The sequence below is a fragment of the Papio anubis genome, chromosome 4 (assembly GCF_008728515.1).
Source record: "Papio anubis isolate 15944 chromosome 4, Panubis1.0, whole genome shotgun sequence".
Classification (NCBI taxonomy): domain Eukaryota; kingdom Metazoa; phylum Chordata; class Mammalia; order Primates; family Cercopithecidae; genus Papio; species Papio anubis.
The window spans coordinates 39,831,260-39,854,968 of NC_044979.1; positions in this window are offsets into that span (position 1 = coordinate 39,831,260).

The following is a 23,709-nucleotide window of genomic DNA, read 5'->3' on the forward strand; positions in this document are numbered from 1 at the left end:
TACTACCATAAAAATTTACTATGGCTTGAAGAGTGACAGCACAGGAACACAATCATTGGCTACAAATATTTTAGTCATAAAATTAATTTTAAAAAGAATTCATTTTTACTGTTTTAAATAGCCCTTTGTTTTAAATTATTTTACTGGAATGATTAAAAATCAGTTGAAAATTATTGAAAGTTGTGTCAAAGTATGTTAAATTTAAAAGTTAAATAGGTAATTACATATGGAATATTAAATATGTACTACAGAGGTAACATTTAGAAGTTAAATAGGTAATTACATATGGAATATTAAATATGTACTACAGAGATGATATTATCAAAAAGAAATAGATAACTGATTTTAAAAGATTATTTCTAAGAAAAAAATGAGAGAAAAATGATCAATCTGTAAATTCAATATTTCACAGCATTGATTTAGATTAAGGCAAATAATTTTAAAAGGCAAATTTTCCTGTAGTATTTCCTGTAGTATTTTAATTTTCCTGTAGTATTCCTGTCTCAATTTTAATCTATCAATCATTTACATCTGACTGTACATTAGCTCTGCTACAGATCACCTTACTCTTTATTGTATTTACATTTTTTCTTCTGTTCCATCGAAACTTACACATTTCTAAGGAGCAGGTTCTTCTTTGAAATGTACACCAATCCCTAACTAAATAAAATTATGAAGCTTTCAGGTTTACCTCTTGACAAGAGTCCTGCTCCCATTGGAAAAATCACACCAATCACTATACACCATTTGTGTTCAAGCTTAAAGCCAAAACGAATAAAGCCTAGGGGATATCAGTTCAAAGTCTGATCTGAATAATTCCTAACTATGTGATCTTTGATAAATTACTTAGCCTTCTCTGTATTGATACATAATAATCATACATATCTGGGGGACACATGCAATAATATATTTTGATATATAACATATATTTTTGATATATAATATAATATTTTGATACATGCAATAATGTGTAATGATTAAATCAGGGTGTTTACAATATTCATTACTGCAAACATTTACTATTTCTTTGTATTAGTAACATTCCTAATCTTCTAGCAATTTTGAAATGTGCAATAAATTCTTGTTAATTATTGTCATGCTACTGTGGTATCGGTAAATATAATTTATTGTATATTATACAGTATCAAACACTAGAGCTTATTCCTTCTAATCTTATTTTTGCACCTGTTAACCAGCCTCTCTTCATCTCCCCACCCGCTTACCCTTTCCAGCTTCTGGTAACTATCAGTCTACTATCCTCTTTCACGAGAGCAATGTTTTTAGCCTCCACATATGAGTATGGACGTGCGATACTTGTCTTTCTGTGTCTGGTTTATTTCACTTAACATAATATCCTTCAGTTTTATCCATGTTGCTGCAAATAGATTTTGAGCCACAGTTTCTATATTTGTAAAATGACATCAGTAACTATTTCTTTGCATATTTTTTTGACAATTACAGAATATTTATTTAAAAACCCTGAAACCCAGTAATGGTCCCATTAATAATAGTTATTTTATAATCAGATACTTCTAACTTGTAATTAAAAGTCTCTAATGTCTTTCAAAACTGCTGAGTGTTTGTTTTATATGTCAGAAAATTTTCATGATTTATCCATTGTACTCCATGTCTATTCAAGCTTCCTCCAAGATTTATGTAATCAATTTGAGGCTTAAAGGCATAGTTAGAGATACACCTTTGTGAATTGCTTTGAAAAAAGTGTGGTGGGTGAAGCAACACAGCATGTCATATACTGTTTGGACAGTCTCATCAGTTTGCCTCTGCAAATTAAATTGAGTGGCAGCCCCTGGACACAGTATGCAGAAGTACTCTTGGAAATCCTTATAGATTTTCACGTATTTAAATCATGTATCTTAATTTCTTCATTATGGCTTTTTGCCATCTAATTAAAATATAAACTACTGTGATAGTTCTGTCTTTTCTCCTTTATTTAATTTAAAATAAACGACGTATTTCTCCATTGTTCTTATTTTTGGTTTAAGCCACAAAATATTGACCTTCACAATCATGTTAGCCCATTAGGGTCAGAGTATATTGAAAATCAATGGGGTTGTAATGCCAAAATATAAATACATAAATATATATGTAGATTGTTGTCTATTAATTGAGACACAACTCGTAAATAATAAGATTGAACTATTAAATTAATTAATAGGGACAATTCGGTGTCTGGACGTGTTTATCCAGCATGTAAATTTTGCTATGTGCTTAACAAGTGTAAGACACAACAATAGGTACTTGATATATATAAAGTTTAATAAAGTTTTTTAACTTTTAGGAGCCTGTAACATGACAGAATAAATGGAGATCTCAATAAATAATAAAAAATAAATAAGAATAGAGAAAGATCAGTGTTATAAAGTGAAATGCATAAGAAAAACTCTCACATAAATCTGAGACAAACCACATGCAATAAATAAAGTCAAAAATCTGAAAGAAAATTACAGAAGAGGACATTTTTTGAGACCCTTGATTACGCATTTAAGTTAGGTTTTATGCACTAGGTAATAAGAAAAATTCAAAAGGTTGAGCAAACAAGGATAAAATGGTCAAAACTGTACATTAAATCATTAGTCTTCTAAAACAATGAAGTTGAGTCTGATTTGAGAGAGGAGACAGGAGTAGAGATCAAATACAAGGGGATAATTAGAGGTTTGTTGGAATGAGAAGTAATTATGGACACTTGATGGTAGAGCAATGCAAATCAATATAAAGAGATATATTTGAGAGATGATAAGAAGGTAAAATTGAGAAGTTTTGAAAAGTAACTTTGTACTAGCTATTAACAAAACCTTAATTTTATAATAAAAATTAATTATGAAAATATTAAATAGCGAAATTACACCCTTAAAAGGGCAAAGTGGTTGCAGACACTTACAGAAACTAAGCTAAGTGACTCTAGAGGAAGGAGTACATTCTTGTAAAGTGATTTTACAATTGCATTTACTTTCAGGAATTAACACACTACCTCTAGGTAGAAGATTCTTTGTAAATATTGTTTTAATTTTTAATTTTTATGGGTAGATAGTAGGTTTATATAATTTCAGAGTAAATAAGATATTTTGGTACAGGTGTGCAATGCGTAATAATCACATCATGAAAAACTATGTATTCATCGCCTTCAAGCTTTATCCTTTTTGTTACAATCCAATTACACCTTTTTAGTTATTTGCAAATGTATAGTTAAATTATAATTGACTATAGTTACCCTGTTGTGCTATTAAATACCAGGTCTTATGCTTTCTAACTATTTTTTGTACCCACTAACCTTCCCCATCTCGCCCCTGCCCCCATCCCACTACCCTTCCTAGCCTCTGGTGACCATCCTTCAATTGTCTATCTCTATGAGCTCAATTGTGTCAATGTTTGGATGCACAAATAAATGAGAACATGCAATGTTTATATTTCTGTGTCTGGTTTATTTTACTTAACATAATGAGCTCCAGTTCCATCCATCTTGTTGCAAATGACCAAATCTTATTTTTTTAATGGCTGAATAGTACTTCATCCTGTACAAGTAGTACAATTTTATTGATCAATTCATCTGTTGATGGACACTTAGATTGCTTCCAAATCTTGGCTAATGTGAATAGTGATGGAACAAACATGGGAGTGCAGGTATATCTTCTCTATGTTGATTTCCATTATTTGAGGTATATACCCAGCAGCAGGATTGCTGGATCATTTATTAGCATATTTTTGTTCTTTGAGGAACCTCCAAACCATTTTCCATCGTGGTTGTACTAATTTTCCTTCCCACCCACAGAGTATGAGGGTTCTCTTTTCCCCATATCCTTGCCAGCATTTGTTATTGTCTGTCTTTGGGTATAAGACATTTTATCTGTGGTGAGATGATATTTCAGACAATTCTTATATACTCAAAAATGACCAACATCTATCTAGAATTTCCTAATTATTTTCCTGATATTCTAAATTTCACAAGCCTCAAATTTAGCTTTTCATTTCCCTGTAATCTGTTCTTATTTCTGTGCTCTCTAGCCCAGTTAATGGCTTCACTATAAATCTGCTTCCCACACACATAGACAATAATAATAATAATAATAGTAATAAAACTTCTTGTAATGAGTGATGATTATTACAGTGTTCCCTTGGACTTTGTCTTCCCCCTTTTAAATAACTCTGAAGGGTCTGAAATTTGCCATACTTTCAAGGTAACTGAAGTCATGTTTCATGCAAACCTTCGTGTCAACAGGAGACATTAGACTTCTGAGTTAGAGGGAAGAATTGCGTTTCTTATATCAAGGGAAGCAGCATGAGCCTCGTGTTCACATTTTTGATCCTTGCCTTTCCAACATAACAGGGGCCACATGGAGGGGCCCAGCTGAAAACTGCACACGCAGTGAGTTTGTATCACAGCTGAGAAACTCCAAACTTAGAAAATCCATTATCTTTATTATTATGGTCAGGAATCATATTTTCCCTCTTCCCTCTCAGTTTTCCAGAGCTGCTTGTTATACAAACACCCTGGACAAGATAGTTCAGAAAGCTGATACATACAGAAATGCTATGGAGAATCACCTCCCAATACTCATTACCTGTCACATCTGGCTTCCAATCTTACTCCCAAACCCTTGGGAGCCACCATTCTACTCTCTGTTTCCGTGAGTTGAACTCTTTTTAGATTCTACAGGTACGTGACATTATACAGTTTGCCTTTCTCTGTCTGGGTTATTTCGCTTAACCTAATGTCCTCCAGGTTCATCCATGTTGTCACAAATGGCAGGACATCATTTCTTGTCTATGACTGAATAAAATTCCATTGCATATATATCTATATTTATAAATACCTATGTCTAGATATACCTCCAATTATCTGTTGATGGACACTTAGGTTGTTCAGATATCTTTGCTAATGTGAATAATGCTGAAATAAACAGGAGGTACAGATATCTCTTTGATATATGAATTTTATTTTCTTTGGATATATGCCAAGAAATGAGATTGATCATATGTTCCTTTTCTTTTTTATGTTTTTTATTTTTTGAGGAAACTCCATACTGTTTTCTGAAGTTGGGAGAGGTGGTATATCACTGTGGTTTTGATTTGTATTTCTCTGATGGTTAGTGATGTTGAGTACTTTTTCATATACCTATTGGCCATTTGTATGTCTTTTTTGAAAAATGTTGATTTACGTGCTACATCCATTTTCAATTAGTTTATTTGTGGGGATTTTGCTATTGAGCTGTATGCATTTCTTGTATATTTTGGATATTAACTCCTCATCAGATATTTATGAATGCTCGGCACAACATTCTGTATCTTTTTTTTCTCAGATAACATTGCAGTATAAACATTCTCTTCCATCTCAATTACATATTACTAGTAAATATATTTTTAAGAGTTGCATATTATTACTTTGTATTGAAATGACATACTTTAATCATTACCAGGTGTGGAATATCAAAGTTATTTCTGTGTTTTCCTCATTATAAATAATGTTGCAATTCCTTTGCCTATCTCTTTATATAGATCCCTAAAATAGAATTACAGGATGAAATAATGAGAGCACTTAGGATATTGATGTACATTTCAAAATTTCTTTCAAATTATCCTGAAGGGTTCTAATTTAAACTCCTACCAGCAGTAGATATGCAACCATCTTATTATACTGACGCAACTCCATCAGTATTAAATATTTTAAAAATATTTGTAACTCAATAAGTGTAAAATGTCATACTGTTGTTTCTTATGTTATTCGCTTTACTCTTATTACATTTGTAGTCAAACTTTAGTATATTTATTGATAATATATCTATATTTGTAACTTTTTAAAACTGTCTTTACTGCCTCTGTATTACTATGCAGGTTATTTCCTCCTATTGATTTATAAACTTTATATATTAAAAATATCAATTTTTGAGGCACATTGCTTTGCAATTTTATGTATTTACAACTACTTCTTTTACCTTTTGTGATATAAAGAAATAAATATATATTTAGAAACTAGTTCATTAGCCACCACTAAAGAGTCATCTGTGTTACTGCAAGTTTACATTTGTTTTATTCACTTGAAGTATACTCTTTTACATGAGTATGATTCCAAATATTTTTACTTGGATAATACCTTTTGTGGGAGGGAGCTATGAGTCCAGATAATTTTTTCAAGTTTCCCACATCATTTATTTAAAAAATTACCACTCCATTGTAATTATTATATGATTCTATGTGATTCTTCCTTTTAAAAAAAAATAATTTCCTACACATAGCTCCCACAAATTAATTTCATTTGTTTTTTGACTGAGTCTCACTCTGTCTCCCAGGCTAGAGTGCAGTGGCTCACTACAACCTCTGCCTCCCAGGTTCAAGGGATTCTCCTGCCTCAGCCTCCTGAGTAGCTAGGACTACACGCTGTGCCACCACACCCAGCTGATTGTTTTGTATTTTTAGTAGAGATCGGGTTTCACCATGTTAGTCAGGCTGGTCTCAAACTCCTGACCTCAAATGATCTGCCCCACCTTCTAAAGTGTTGGCATTACAGGAGTGACCCAACATGCCCGGCCACAAATTAATTTTTTTATACACACCAGACACTATCTCAGAACTCTCTCATTAGATTGTTCATTCAGTCCTACACGTATTCAACAACGTATGTTTTCTTTATAATATTTTATGCTGTTATTAAGACAAGTTTCCACTTATTGCAATCTTTTCAAAAATTTGTATAACATTTGTCCCTTAATTTTTAAAATAATCATTTTGGTGACAGCCTATATTTTCTCTTGGGAAGGAATATTAACCTAAAACACCACAGAATCCCCAGGTGCTATATTTTTATGCATGAAAATATAGTTCTTCCTCCAGAGACCATATTTAAATCAATAAGCCATCTGTGCCTGATATGAGAGGCCTGTTTAAAGATGCTATAATGAATCATGTCTGAGGCTGGAGCAGGGAATACGGAGCCATTTAAGAATTTTTTTATTGAATATGGGGTTAATGTACACAAAGAAGCCCCTCTTGTAATGATGTAATATGAAATTACAATGGAAGTTTCTAATATAATAAAATGCTGGACAAAAAAGACACAGTATATACGGTAAGATCTTTTAATAACTTCAATGTTTAATAGTCACCAGTGGAAGCTTTGAAGAGCTGACCTTTTTGGAGCTCTGGACATGATGGAATCTTCACAAACTGAGACATGTCAAGGTTTTGAGCTCCCCTCCCAAAGTTAAAAGCAGTTTAGCCTCAAGCTCAAAAGATGATAACCAGATTGAATGCCAATCACATTTTATTTTGACTTTTAGAAAAATTCTGCCAAGATGAACCATAAAAATAAACACAAATGGGATTATATGATAGTTTCTAGGAGGTGCCTTGGGCCAACTTTCAAGATCAATGAATGTGTTTTTACTCTAATGCTTAGAATGACTCCATTATATACCTTGGAGTAAATAGCTTATCGGATGTTATTCTTTTGGAAAATGCAACAAATGGAATTTTCTTCATCAAAACTAAGTGTCTATTATTAGAATCAAGTTAAAGTTATGGATTCTTCTACACAAAGTTATTATAAATCCTGAAATAGATTTTTTACTGAATTGTGTAGGTCACAGAGGACTTCTTTCTGGAAATATCATATATCTATTTCTCCACTGGAGCATAATATCTAGAAATAAACTTTTACGAACCAGAAGGAAATGATAGAGGCTACACAGTCTAACAAAGGAGTAGTAAATTGCAGCAGTTTAGAATCACTCAAAGGAGAACAAAAAACAAATGTCACAATCCATTTTCATTTGACAAAAGATTTCTAAAATGCTTACAAGCTCAATGAAAAAGGCCAAACTTAGAGAAAAATAATTCTAGGGGCATAGAATTAAAATCAACACTTATTCATACATGATTGTTAACACACATGTATTACCACCACACTGTTTGCTACTAGTGCATGTTAGCAACAAAATCAAATACACTGTTCTACATATCACATATGTGAACTCAGTACGAAATAGACTTGGTATTCTTTATAGATTATTAAATCATTGGCAAGAAGATATCAATGATACATTTATAAATCCATTCACTTATAATAGAGGAAATTACTAATATAATGCCTTATTGCAAACAATTGTGAAAATCTCAGAGTTTCACTGGAAATAAAATGTATTTATTTGTTCACTGTTTAATAAACATGTGTTTTGTACCACTATGCTCCCAGACGCTGTGTCGGTCCTACCAATGAAAACATCCATGGGAATTTGTCTTAAAAAAGACCTCACAGTCCAGGATAGACTGATGGTGAAGATTATACTACTGAGAGACAAGATTCTTTAATTTTCAAATGCATTAGGAATATTTATTTATTTGCAAAAGCGAAATTATCCTTGATAACCTCAAAATCATAGTACTGAAAATTGAAAGCAACACCAAAGGTCACTTGACATAGGAAAAAACTGACAGATCACATAATGAGTTGGAGATATGTAACTAGTATGTGGTCCATCAGACTAGACTTCTGTTCTTTTAACCATTCCTTCTGGAGGCTCCTAAGGTCCAGTCAGTAGAGCATGTCCAGTTACTTCCAAACAGGATGTTTCGTCTCAGTCATGAAAATGAACGTTTCAGACATTTTGTGGTAAACTTTTTATCAACATTAAAATTTTGTTGGTACTAACATTGAAATTCTGTTGTTACTAATATTAAAAATATAGGCCAGTTGGGGTGGCTCATACCTATAATCCCAGCATTTCATGAGGCAGAGGCAGAAGGATCACTTGAGCTCTGGAGTTTGAGACCAGCCTGGGGAATATAGGGAGACCCTGTCTCTGTTAAAAATTTTAAAATTCGCCAGGCATGATTGTGCACACCTGTAGTCCCAGCAACTGGGGAAGCTGATGTGAGAGGGTCACTTGAGCCTGGGAGGCAGATGTTGCAGTAAGCTAAGATATCGATATTGTGTCATTGCACTCCAGCCTGGGCTACAGAGTGAGACCCTGTTTCATAAAACAAGAAAGTGTATGCTGTCATACTATAATAAAAAATATTAAGCAAACCACCACTTAATGTAGAAGAGCATACTATTGTAGAAGAGGATACAACTTTCTGTAAATAAAAATAATAAGAGGCAAATGTAGAGAAATAGTTTTCAGTCTCTTCACCAACTTTATCTTATAAACTAGGTGGTAAAATGCTGAGTGGGACTTTTTATTCCATCATAGAATTTCTGCCAAGAATAAAAGCTTAGGGCAGAGGTCACAAGTTATCTGCATGTTCTAAAGAGAATGACAAGAAGTTGCCAGAAACTCCCACAGGCATTTACTACAGGTATATTTTCACAACCGTCAGGTAGACAAAAAGTAAAAAAGAAAGAAAGAAAAATCAATAAATTGGATATTTTCAAGTTTAAAAATTTTGGCTCTTCAAAAGATACCAAGATAGATTAGTGAGATGATCAATGTGTTAATTAATTTCATTGAATCATTCCACTTTGTATACATAAATCAAAAACATCACATTGTATCCAATAAATGTATACAATGGTGATTTGTCAACTATAAATAATGTTAATAAAAATATATGAAAAACACAACAATAAAACATAAAAAGGAAAGCCATAGCCTAGGAGAAAATATTCTCTCTAGTGTTAGTAGGAAGGTAAATTGTTGCAACCACTTTGGGAGCTCATTTTCTATAAATGTGATCATACACTTACTACATGACCTAGCTATTCCACTTCTTCATATTTGTCCAAGGTAGTGAAAAGTGTGTATACACAAAGACTTGTAAATGAGTATCGATACCAATTTTATTCATAGGAGTCCCAAACAAAAAAAAATTCAAATTCAAAATACGAATAGGTAAACTAAACGTAGTCTATTCACACCAAAAGATACAACAGAATCAAACCAAACTAAATCAAAACAAACAAAACAAAAAGAATACTAGTGCACATAATAGCTCAGATGAATCTCAAAAAAAAAAATGTTTTGGGTAAAAGAAATCAGACACAGTATTATTCTACTTACATAGAATTTTAGAACCCATGAAACTAATAAATAGTGAGTGAAAGCAAATCAGTGTGTGCTTGACATAGGGAGTAGGGGAGAGTGACCAAAAAAAAAGGTAGGAGGGGTCTTTTAGGACAATGGAAATATTTCATATCTTGAAGAGATTACATAGTTTTATACATTTGTCAAAACTCATTGAAATATAAATATGAAGTCCATGCATTTTATTCTATGGAAATTATGCTTCAATATCATCTGATGGGGAAGAAAATATACTTGTAGGTAACAAACTATTAACACCTTGAAGTGAATGAGTTTACAAAATACCTGAAGTTCCCTGAGACTCTATGAGCGGAGGAGTTCATTATTTAACCCTAACAAACATAGATGATATTATCTTCTTGTTCTAGAATATCCTATTATCCTGAGGGCTAGTTTTGTCTCTGAGAATGTGATTAACTTAATCACTAATAAAGAGGTTTTTAGAGGGGTAAGCTGACATATAATTGCTAATTTCTAAGTGTACTTTAACTGTTTGTCTACATAATATTTAAATGAAATAAAAACTATATAGGTCATCCTATGATTTTTTGTATGTACATGTAACTATATGACGCACAGCCTGACTGATAAACTATTAAATGGAACATTTTTGGAGTTCTTATTTTCTTTCTGACCTACTCACAAATAAATTGCACTGTGTTTTAGTCTCTTACCGTGAGCCAGTATTTCTAACAAAATGTAAAACTATAATACCACCTCCTATATGCCTCAAAACTATTGAAAATGTCATATGTAGCAACAAAATAATAATAATAATAAACATTAGTTAGAGGGCTTGGTATGTGTCAGGCACCATTCTAAGATTTTATATATTTTCCCCCATTTAATCATCATAACAACCCTCTGAGAAAAGCATTACTATCATTTCCTAATTCAGTGAATGAGAAAACATATGCTTATCATGGTAATTAACTTTATTCAAGGTATCTTTAGTAATAAAGAACTAATTTAATACAGTCCTTTGATTTCTTAAGTTTGAAGTATGTGTTATTCAGGATAATCCTCCGAGATAAGAAACTGATAACTGTTCTATAAAAGACTTTTAAAAAGATGTTTATACAATATTTACCTTGGCTACCTAATCAAGCAGCTTATCAGATATAAAAGTGGAATTCACAACATGCACTTTAATGATCTGCCTCCTGAAATTTTACCCCTGGCTGCTTTTACCCCTTCGGAAACATGCAGTTGATTAGTTCTTTCCTTAGGACTCCTGGGAAACAGCGCTCACCTGAGGAGCCTTCCCAGCAGGGCAAAAGAGCTCGAGTTCAATCTTTCATTTCAACATTAACTCCGAGGAGTCTGCTTTCTACAGTTTTAGTATGACCCCAACCTAGGAATGAGAAAATAGGAATACATTATGCAAAATAAAAATATCTACATAACAGGAAATAATTTGCAAATTTCAATGTGGCCTCCAACTCTTCAATACATTTACTATGATACGGATAGCATCAAGGCAATATTGAGAAATTCAATTACAAAATATTTAGCAACTTTTACTTTGGGATTTTATTGGAAGAAAAAATATCCAAGGAGTTACAGTTTTAAAAAAAACTAAGAAGGCTATGCAAAACTATGCTATAGATATATTTGGTTTTTCCCCCTGATTTATTTGTTATTATTTTTCCTCATGAAATCATCATTAATTGTGTTCATATTTTGGAACGCATATGAAATAGCGTAGGTTCAATCCATTTAAAAACACTATCCCCTATTCAGATTGAGCTTTGGAGCAACAACTATGTGCCAAATACATTTTAGGTGATTTTTCATGTAGTTATAATCTACAGGGATTTTTTTTCTCTTTTAAGTATTCAAATCCCCAGTTTATGATCTGTTTCCAACAGAATAGATAGTAGGCCTGCTCTAAAATAATTGTTAAAGAAAGTTATTTGGACAGCAGACAAGTAATACCAGAAAGAAACTTATACTATCAATTGGTAAAAATATAGGTAAATATAATAAAATGGTTTTATTCTCTTGATTTCTTTAAAATATGTTTAGAAGTTGAGGGCAACAATTACAAAATTTCTGAAATTATTTTTAATGTATGCACTTGTAATATACGACAACTATAGCATAAGATTTAAAGAGGATTTATATAGTGGTAAGATTTCTACATCCAAATTGAGGTGCTAAAATCATGATTCCAAACAGACTGATTACAATAATATATATACTTTGTCATTCCTTGAGAAAACACTGAAAACATTCACTTAAATATAGTCAAAATTACTATAGCTAAATTAAAATGAGATAATAAAGCATGTACAAACAACCCAAAAGAAAGATGAAAAGATAGGTGGACTAGAAACAGAGACAACAGATAGAAAACAAATAAAATGTGTACCCAAATTCAAGCGTATCAGTGATAATAAATGTATTGGTTTCATCACACCAGTTAAAAGATAGATATTTTAGGAATAAATTAAAAATATGACCCAACTATGTCAGTTTTCAAGAAACTCATAAGAAGTAAAATTAAATGGAGAGGTTGAAAGAATAAAATAATGTAGAAAATCTATTTTATGTTACACGAGGAAAAAGAATTAGTGGCTATATAAATATACTAGAACTGTAAAATTGGAAATTGCAATAAATATACTGCCTACAATAGTTCTAATATCAAATAAATTCTTAGATATAAATTTAACAAAACATGTACAGGATACCTATGCTGAAAACTATAAAACACTGATGAAAGAAAATTTTAAAGAGATCTAAATAAAATGAGAAGCATTCCACATTCATTAATTGAAACACAAAATATGAATCATGTGACTTATCCATAAATCTATATTCCAAATCTTAGTCATAAATTGATCTATAGACTTCATGCAATACCAATCAAACTTTGAGCATATTTTCTGTGTATGTAGACAATTGGTTCTAAAATTCATTTCAGTAAAGGAACTACACAGGTAAAGTTAGATAAATTTGAAAAACAAAAGAACTAAAGTAGCTAACACATTTTGACAAAAATAAATTTTGTTTAAATAAGTAATACTACCAAATTCTAAGAATCACTCTAAAGCTATACTAATACTGTGTGGTATTGGTGAAAGGATATGTATGTAGATCAAAGTAATAGAATACAGAGTTCAGAAATAAACCCACACACATATGGCCATTTGGTTTTTGATCAACACATAAAAGAAATTCAAAAAATAAAGGCTGATCTTTTCAATCAATAGTGTTGGATCAACTACTGATCAGCTATAAGTTAAAACAAATGAATCTCAAACCAAACCTGCTACTTTTATTAGAATTAACTCAAAATGAATGATTGCTCTAAATATAAAACAGAAAACTATAAAACATTTAGAGAAAAATGTAAGAGAAAACCTTCATGACAGGGGATTATATAAGGAGTTCTGAGACAAAATAACATAAAAGTAAAGATGTTTAAAATATGAATTAATTGGACTTCAGCAAACTTAAAACTATTTCCTTTAAAATACCGTGTAAAGAGATAACATAAACTTTACACTAGGAGAAGATATTTGACAAGAACATCTCTCCAGTATATATACAGAATGTTCAAAATGCAATAATAAAAAGCCGAATTAATAATTGTACAAATGTCTTGAACAAAAACTTCACCTAAGAAAATACAAGGCGAGTAAATAGCAGATAAAAAGATATTTAACATCATTAGCCATTAGGAAAACACAAATTAAAGCCATAATAATATATCACTACTCATCTATTAGAATGGCTGCAATTTAAAAATATGAACAATATCTAGCACTGGGGAGGATGCAGAGCAACTGGATTGCTCGTCTGTTGTTGATAGGAACATAAAATGTTACAGACACTCTGGAAAATGATTTGGAATTCTTTCATAAGTCAGTTCTTATCATATGGCCCAGTGATCTATCTCTTAGATATTTATTCCGGAGAAATCTTCAGACAAAAATGTCAAAAAAAAAAAAAAGTTCAAAGAAGCTTTATTTGTAATAGTTCAAAACTGGGAAGAACTCAAATGTCCTTCTGCAGGTAAAGAGATAAACACTAGTATAACCATACAGTGGGATGCTACTCAGAAATAGAAAGAAATGCAATATTAATACAACAGCCTGATACATTTCAAAAGCATGTGCTAAATGATAAAAGCCAATCTCAAATATTACCTGTCATATTATTATATAATATTCCTGAAATGGAAAATATAAATACAAAGAACAAATCCACCTTTGCCAAAGATTTGTGTTGATGGAAGGTTGGAAGAGGGGGTGCAAGTATAAAGGGGTACAATGTGGAAGTTTCTTTGGGCTGATATAACAGTTCTGCATCCTGATAATGCATGGTTACGTGGTTACATGTTTTAAAATTCATAGAAATGCATGCCAAAATTTTTTAAAGTTATTTTTACAATATGAAAATGTTAAAACAAAATGAGAAAAATGAAATAGGGAATTGCTGAGTAAAGATGACCCAAGAAAAATAGAAGTCTTGAACAAGCTGATTCTTGTTCAACATTGCAAAGAACTCAGCAATATCTGTTATGGGGCCAGTCACACAGTAGTCATTTTAAGTTTGAATTGCAAAGATGTATGACCAAGAGTAAACTTGAAATGGTCTCCAAGTGTAATAGTTGAAAACTCAAAAGCACAGGCAAATAATTTGACATTTCAACCAATTAAATATTAATTATGTTAAAATCTTTATTAAAATGGCATAATTAATATATTTTTCTGAAACTAGACAAAAATAAATTTTAGAAAACAAACATAAAATGGTTTTTGATTTAAGATATCTTTATACTTACATGAACATCACTAGCCTATAAAGGAAAACTGAAGCATGCACAATCATAATTAAACACATCCTATTTTAAAAATATTTTGCTAACTTGCAGCTACATAAAGATAATAGTTGTACATATATCTTATTTGGTCTTTATGAAGGTATATTTGTCAAGTTGAGAATGCATAGCACCATGTGAGTCAACTTTCGCTGCAGTAATGCAATTTCACAAACAACTCTCAAATTTCAGTGACTTTATAACAAAAAGATTTATTTTTACTCACATTACAAATTACAGCTGCAAGCTGGATCTAGCTCTATAGCTGTGCTCTAGGCTGAGAATGAACTGTGAGTCTGTTGCTATGTGTTCTCATTGTTAAGAGTAGTTGTACATGTGAGAATAAGTTTTTTTTCTGATAAAAATCTAGAATGCAGTGAAATTTTATTTCATTTTAGTCAGCCATAGAAATCTCATAATTGGGAATTATACATGTTTTGGGAAATATCTTAAATATCTCTCTGGGATAAGCGATCAGAATAAAATAGCAAAAAACCTAAGACCCTTGCCAATGTACCAGAGAAGAAAGCTAAATTGTTCTCAGGTTTTCAGTTGTCATTGTTTTGTTTTGTTTTGTTTTTAATTAGGGGACGTGGGAGGGGAATAAAAGGAGAAAAGGAGGGAAATGGATAGAGGAGTCATTGAGATAATATAAGACTGAGTACTGTTATAATAAAGTTGTCACTAAAAATATTCCAAAACTAGAGGAATTTAACAGTTACCAGGTTGATGATATATTGTTCCACAATAAATACTCTGCAGTCTTCCTAATTCCTCAGTAAAATCTTCTAAACTCAAATGCCTCATGGAGAGAGTATTTTGGTGAGGAAGGTGATGAGTTTCACTTTATAGTCAAACTGGCTTGAAAGAGAAACAGCAGCCACAGGATGGAAGACCTCCCTTATCCTGAACAAACTTGCTGGGACATGTGTTTGATACCAGAAGTGACTATGGAAAATAGAAGTTCTTTTGGAATTCTCCAAAATTTAGGGAATTACTTTGAAATTCCATTGCCCAAAAAATTGAGGGATGAAAGTGGCATCACTAGGCAATCTTAAAAAGTCACAAATGGCAGGCAGGGACACTCCAGTTCCATTAGAGAAATAATTGACCACGTTTTCTCTAATGTGATCACAGCCATTAAAATAATTGCTCACTTGTAGCAAACATGTGGCCCATTAGTTTTTATGTTTTAAATCCCATTCTTGGTTCTACCTTAAAATGCTATCATAGGTTATCATTTTGCTTATGTTCCACTCTTTATTATTACTTCTTTTTTATACCTTAGGCTTGTGCTAACCCTCTTAAAATTGTGCTTGGAATATGATGAGGAAGGGAGGGAAGAAGGAAAGAAGAGAGGAAGAAACTAGCAGGTTTCAAAAAATGTTGGCCTTACTGGATCTGAATTTCTTCTGTGATTTTACTTGCTCTTCATCGGGTTACCATCAACAGTTCTTTACCATCTCCATACCACTTGTAACATGCATATGTAAAATATAATTCTTATGATAAACGAATTCACATACATCTATTCATAAGAATGATATAACGAATCTGCCATATAAGTGGGATCAATTTTCTCTGTTCTCTCGACACTCCACTACCCTTCTGGCAAACATGAGCATACATTGACATGATCACTTTCAGGATTTAAAGTTCACTTTTTAGTCAGAAAACCAAAAATTCTGTCAACTAGAGTGGGAATAAATTAACGACTTTATAATCAGAGTAACAATCTAATCAAGGAAAATCATTATTCTTACATTTTTCAGAGAAGTGCTGGGTAAAAGTTACTATTACTATTTTCTGCCTTTTCCTTTTGAACATCTCTTCAACTTTTTGGTAGCCTAGATACTGTTTATTCTTCTGGTGTTCTTCTCACCTCAGAATAACTAGGTGCCCAGTGACCCCAAATGTTTAGTCTTCCCTAGCCAGTCTTGGTGCTTCACTGTAGGCCTTATCTCTACTGGACTTCCCCTCCTCTCACCCTCCTCACTGACAACACCTGTTCATCTCACATTTTAAGGAACTAATTTCATTCTGTTATAAAATACAGAAGAAAATTAGAAACTTGTATAGCTTTAAAAGGGAATGAGGTATATGAGACATACTAGTAATGTTGTCCCCCATACCCAGTTCTTTTCTTTTCTCTTTTCTTTTCTCTTCTCTTCTCTTTTCTTATCTTTTCTTATCTTTTCTTCAGATGGATTCTCGCTCTGTCACCCAGGCTGGAGTAATTTTTGTATTTTTAGTAGAGATGGGGTTTCGCCATGTTGGCCAGGCTGGTCTCGAACTCCTGACCTCAGGTGATCCGATCGCCTTGGCGTCCCAGAGTGCTGGAATTACAGGTGTGAGCTACCATGCCTAGCCCCATACTCAATACTTTTCTAATTTAAATTTGGTTCCAGTAGAAACAAAGCATAAATTAGATAATGACATAGAGGGCTTTTACTCTTCCACCTCCACCCCCAGCCAAAAAGTGATTTATTGAGGAAATTGCAATCATTCTCTCTTTGCTTTGCATCAGAAATTTCCACCAAGAACTACAAAGGGAGCCCACAGGTGGTGTAGGCCCAGGTGTTGAAAGGATAATAAGGTACTACAAGCAATAATATCCTTGTAGAGCTTTGCAGAAGTGAAGAAGGCAAAGCAAGGTGGTTAAATAAGAGAAAGGAATAGACATAGAGAGATCATTGTAGATGTACGGTGAGCCTAGAAGCCTGGTGGCTCTCTAGCTCCCAGTTATTAGAAACCCAAACAACGTCTCTTACCCTTGAGTTCTATTTCCATCAATCTAATAGAAGCTCTAATAGAAGCCGTTGAAGAATGATCTAGAGTAAAACCTCCCTTTCTGTGCAATTAAAATAACTTTGACTAGAAAATGATAATAAATGATCCCTGGCTTCCATTAGCATCTACTCCATTTTGCTTTCATAATATCCAGGTCTACATTAGTACTTGCCACTTTGTAATTATTAGTTGGCATTCTCAGTTCCCCACCAGACAGTTTAGAGCACTGAGAGGGCAGCATCTGTCATGTTGGTGTTAGTACCAATGCTAACATTTTACCTATAGCTAAAAATAATTATTTAATTGATTAATGGAAAATGATTCCATTTAAAAAATAGAACCCACTTCTCTCGATCCTCTTATTCCACCAACTTGAGGAAAAAAGGGCAGAATCATAACAATACAATGTCACTCACATCAATGGAGAAAGGAGAGAAAATGAGATTGCAGTAAAAGCAAAGAGAAAGAAAAGAATTTTAACTTCCCTTATGGCTTGAGAGAATGTTTAAAGGGATGCAGGTGGCCAAAGAAGACACCAGGAGAGAAGCTTTCATTTGTTATCTGCTTAATAGCACGGATATTTTAATACTGAAACCAAATGATTTATTTTCTAATAAAATAAACCCAGGCATTAGCTGGATTTAGACATACCCCTCACCTGCAGGCCGTGGTATTTCCAAACCCTCAATTCCACTCTTCTCATTCTGGTGCAAAGCATAGTAGAAGAACGAGAATCTTCAAAGGGAGCAAGGCTTACAATTACGGCACTAGAAGGGTCTCTCTTTTTTTGTATAAATAGAAATTATCCAGTGCTATCAGTAAATCGAGGGTGAGAGAGGTTGTAATCTATGTCTCTTGACCCTCTCAGGATCCAGCACACCAAGCTTTGGCAACTGGGTTGGGTGGCAGACTGGAGAGGGAGGAGTATAGTCCTCAGAGTTGTCATGGGAGATGTAAAAACACCTTGAAATCTGAAGGCACTTTGACTGCCAAGACTTGAAATTCCCTTTACTTAGTAGAATTTCCATCATCTTTAACAAAGTTTCTCTGAAGTGGTTTTTTTTTCTCAGTAATGTAACATCTGCATTATTCTCTTCTGACATCCTACGAAGGTCTCCATAAATATGCATTTTCCATTGAATTTATGATACAACCACACTGAGTGCATCCTTGACATCATGTCACTTCCTTAGTCATGCATTGACATTATAATGTTATTTACTACAGAGTAGCATTGACAGCATCTTGGGAACACTGTGACAGCATTTTAGCTGCCACGAAAGTGAATATTGGAAGGTCATTTGAACAAAAATCATTTGGATTTAAAAAAAAAAGCAAATAGAACCTAGAGACAGTGATCACAGTTTCCTAAACCAATTTTACAAGCTAGATACTTGTTGGAAATCTATTCTAGTTCAGTGATAGATGAGAGACTAAATGTTGCTCCTTTTAAAAATACAGAAATAAATTCTGTTTGAACCAGGAGAGTAGAAAAAAATTCGGGAATTATCACACTGGTTTTTGAATGCATGGCATTTTCATTATCCACATTTTCAGTTTTTTTGTCAAATGATTTTATCAATAAATTGACAATCCACATTAAAATAGATATTTTACAAGTATAAATTAAGATACACATTTTAGCAGGAAAAACATAGACTATCTCTAAAGTAAAGAAGGTCTGTTTTTTCCTTAACTTTTAGAGTAGGCCAAGAATATGTTTAAACCCAGTTATTCATGACATTGGCTATCACTATTATCTTTTATTTATTTATTTATTTTTTTGACAGATTTTCCTCTGTCGCCAGTCTGGAGTGCAGTGGCACAATCTCCACTCACTGCAAGCTCCACCTCCCAGGTTCAAGTGATTTTCCTGCCTCAGCCTCCCAAGTAGCTAGGGCTACAGGTGTGTGCCACCACACCCAGCTAATTTTTGTATTTTTAGTAGAGACGGGGTTTCATCATGTTGACCAGAATGGTCTCAATCTCTTGACCTTGTGATCCACCCACCTCGACCTCCCCAAGTGCTGGGATTACACACTATTATCTTCTACACTTATTTATAATTGCTTTTGTAGAGTTTAATAGACGTCTGCAGGTAGTGTTGCCAGAAAAGTGGAAGAAGAAAAAGTGAAATGATACAACTAATATTTATGTAGTGCCAATTCTGTACCAAATGCTGCTTACCAAACATTTTACGTGCATAACTTCATTTAGTTATGATGAGAATCCTTTGGGATATGTATAGTTATTACTCACACTCTGCCTGGAAGAAATTGGCTTCAAGAGATGAACCACTTTCCTGCAAGCACAGAACTAGTACTGGAGTTGGGAGTTGAACATGTGTGACTCCATGTTACAGCGCCTCTTGAAAAAATAAAGGGGGGAAATAGGGTCAGAAGTTTCCACATAGTGGTAATGTTTGAGCATACCTACAAATGATCCAGCTCATGAAGAAGGCAACTCCATTCCCCATTCCTGCAGAGAGGTTGGTGGAAGGCAGGTGTCTGACCTATAGCAATGTTTCATGGAGTCAGGATGGAATTACCAGATCATGTCTGAAAGGGACTGAAGAGAGGCTTCATTTCAAGAGTATGAACGGGCTCTTCTAGTGGCATCGTTCAACACTACTAAGTCTTTTGAGTTTTAGGCTGTTGCTACTGCTACTCTGGCAAATAATTTTGATGAATAATTTACATTTAGAGCTAAGCATAATGGAGTATCTATTAACAGTTTAGGTTTTCATTATCATGTGTTCAGAGACGTTTAAGACATTTTCATAGTCTATTTTATTGTAGTTGTAGCTTTTTATGGTTTAGTTAAAATTTAACTTCTTATTTTGATTATCTTAAACACACTTTATACCAAATATTATTAATTTGCTTCAATTGTGTTATCACAGTGACAGGCACAAATTTATCAGCCTTCTAATACTATGCTTCAAAACAGATTATTAGAGCAAGGGAGGATACAATGCCTCCCAGAAGCCTTGTGGGTAGACTGAGAACCAGGGAAATATGGACATCTGGGCAGAAGTCCCTCTAGATAAATACCAGAGACAACAGTAGCTGTCAGGTAATCTATGCAAATTTATTTAAAGGTCAGTAAGTGTGTTATATTTTAGTAAAATTGTCATGGTTTGCTGATGATGTAATCTTACGTATAGAAAACCCTAAAGATGTCACCAAAAAACTATTAAAACTAGTAAACAAATACAGTAAATTTCCAGCATGCAACACCAACATGTAAAAATCAGTAACAGGTTTATACACTAACAACAAACTATTCCCCCCAAAATTTAAAAAAAAATCCAATTATGATAGGAATATAAAAAAATTAAATTATTAGGAATAAACGTAACTAAGGAGGTGAAGAGTCCATACACTGAAAATTAGAAATCTTCAATGAAAGAAATTCAAGAAGACGCAAATAAGAATAAAGATATCTTATGTTTATAATTTGGAATAATTGATATTGTTTAAACATCCATACTGTCCAAAATGATCAACAAATCAGTGTAATCTTTAACAAAATTCCAATATCATTTATCACAGAAATAGATAAAAGTGACCCTAAAATTTATGTGAAACCACAAACACCAAGAGCAGCCAAGGCAATCTTTAGCAAACAGAACAAAGCTGGAGATACCACATTACCTTGGCTTCAAATTATATTATAGTCATTAAAACACTATGGTTCCAAATTCTTTTTTTTTTTTTTTTTTTTTTTTTTTTTTTTTTTTTTTTGAGACGGAGTTTCGCTCTGTCGCCCAGGCTGGAGTGCAGTGGCGCGATCTCAGCTCACTGCAAGCTCCGCCTCCCGGGTTCACGCCATTCTCCTGCCTCAGCCTCCCAAGTAGCTGGGACTACAGACGCCCGCCACCTTGCCTGGCTAGTTTTTTGTATTTTAGTAGAGACGGGGTTTCACCGTGTTAGCCAGGATGGTCTTGATCTCCTGACCTCGTGATCCGCCCGTCTCGGCCTCCCAAAATGCTGGGATTACAGGCTTGAGCCACCGTGCCCAGCCCAAATTCTTTATTTACCATTAGTCAATATTGTTATCAGGATCTTCGGTGCACAGTGAAATCTTATCAAATAGCGTTCAAATGCGGTTCAGGATATCAATATATTTTTTTGTTCAGATGCATTGTGTAGAGAGCATCACTGAGTAATGTAGAAACTTTTAAAATCTAACTTCCACTTTATCAGGACAACAGATAAACAATTAAATTTACTTCTGATTCTTTTATTTGGCCCTATGATGTGAATTAACTTATCCAACCACTCAAACCATGGCATACACTCAATGATGTGTTGAGGCAGTTTTTTGAGAGAATATTTCCATATATACAAAATCATACTCTCAGTTTTGAAATCAAATTGCCTTAAAACTTTCACTCCTTGATAGCCACTCTCCAAAAAATCACTTAACAAAATTCCTTTTTCAATTATGCACTTAGGAAGTGGAATAAAATGTATGTTTCCTGAGGACTTTTAACTAAATGGATTTGTCTAGTAATGTTCAAATAATTCCTAGACATAGGAACTGGATGTTTTTCAGCATAATCAAACTGCTAGCTTGTCTGCAGTTTAAAAAATGTTTAGCTTAAATAATTATCTTGAAGCTGACTACTACTTGAATCTCCGAATCCATTATTAAGAATTATTCCTGGAGATCTTGCCTTTTATTTTATGTATAATGTAGGAAGCATATGATTTTGTTTTGTTTTGATCATAGATTGTGCCTCTGACAAGTTATTATCTATATTGGTAGACCAGACCAAAACATGAACACACACCATGTTTCTAGCAATGCCCTACACTCTAGTAATTTTCTGCTTCCTTAGTTTTTTCTAAAAGATCAAAGTAATACATGTACATGGGTGTATTAATGTTATTAAAGGGTTTTTTAAAAGTAAAATTATATAGGAATGTTTATAATGAAGAACAATAAATTCCTGCCTCAATCTTTTCTTTTCACCCCCCCGACTAATCCCTTTTATTCTTTTCTCACCATCGACTTCTTTCAATCTTTGTTTTTTTTTGTTGTTGTTGTTCATTTGTTTACTAACTCCACATCTCTAAATAATATTGTTACCAATATACTATGGTTTGTCAACTTTAGACATTGCTTAGTGACTTTCTGATATAGTAGATAAGATTATATATCATACCACTCACATACTCCCTCTGAAAATATTGCTTTGCCACTAATCTAACTTTACAACTCTAACATTTCCAATAATATATTCAAGTCCCCATTTCCTTTGCTATTAAATACCGTATGAAGACATGAGAAGATAAGTTTATCACATTTTTGTTAACTCTTCTCAAATCAGTGGATCCGTCGATTTGAAATTTCAAAACCAATATAATATTTAAATTATCATGGTTACATTTTTAAAATATTATTCTCTGCAAAGGGAAGTTGTATGTCAGAATTACATTTCCTACTCTTAAGTTCTATGTTAGTCGTGTACTCCAGAAAGGAAATGTTCATAATACAGTGTTTAAATTGACTCCATTTTGTTCTCTACTAAGTAGTTTTATTATATTTTGGATTTATGAAATTGTTCATCATATTATATGTTCTATTGAATTCTTTTTATGTCACATATCTCTATTCTCCTAGTGAATCCGAGCTGTCCTGGGACTTCTAAATCCTCTCAATGTTTTCTTGACCCCTTGTAGTCCTCTTTTTGGATTTATAATTTTTCTTCACTGAAGCGCAAGTAGCTTTCAGTTTTATGTGGCATCAGTAATTATGTGTTTGAAAATTGATTTGTTCTTCCTTCACACTTGTTTGTATTTTGTCTAGGTTTATAATTCTAAATTAAACGTCATTATTTCCCTCTACACTCTCAAAACCCGATTCGGTTGTTTTCAGCACCTATTGTTGCTGGTGGAAGATCTAATCCTCCTGTCACTTAGTTCTCTAGAGGTGGCCTATTTCTGATTTTTGAAAGTCATTGGGAACTTACATTTATGTTTGGCATTCTGAGATTTCACAAACTGTGGCCCTTTATTTGGATCTTTATTTTTTTTAATTGATTCA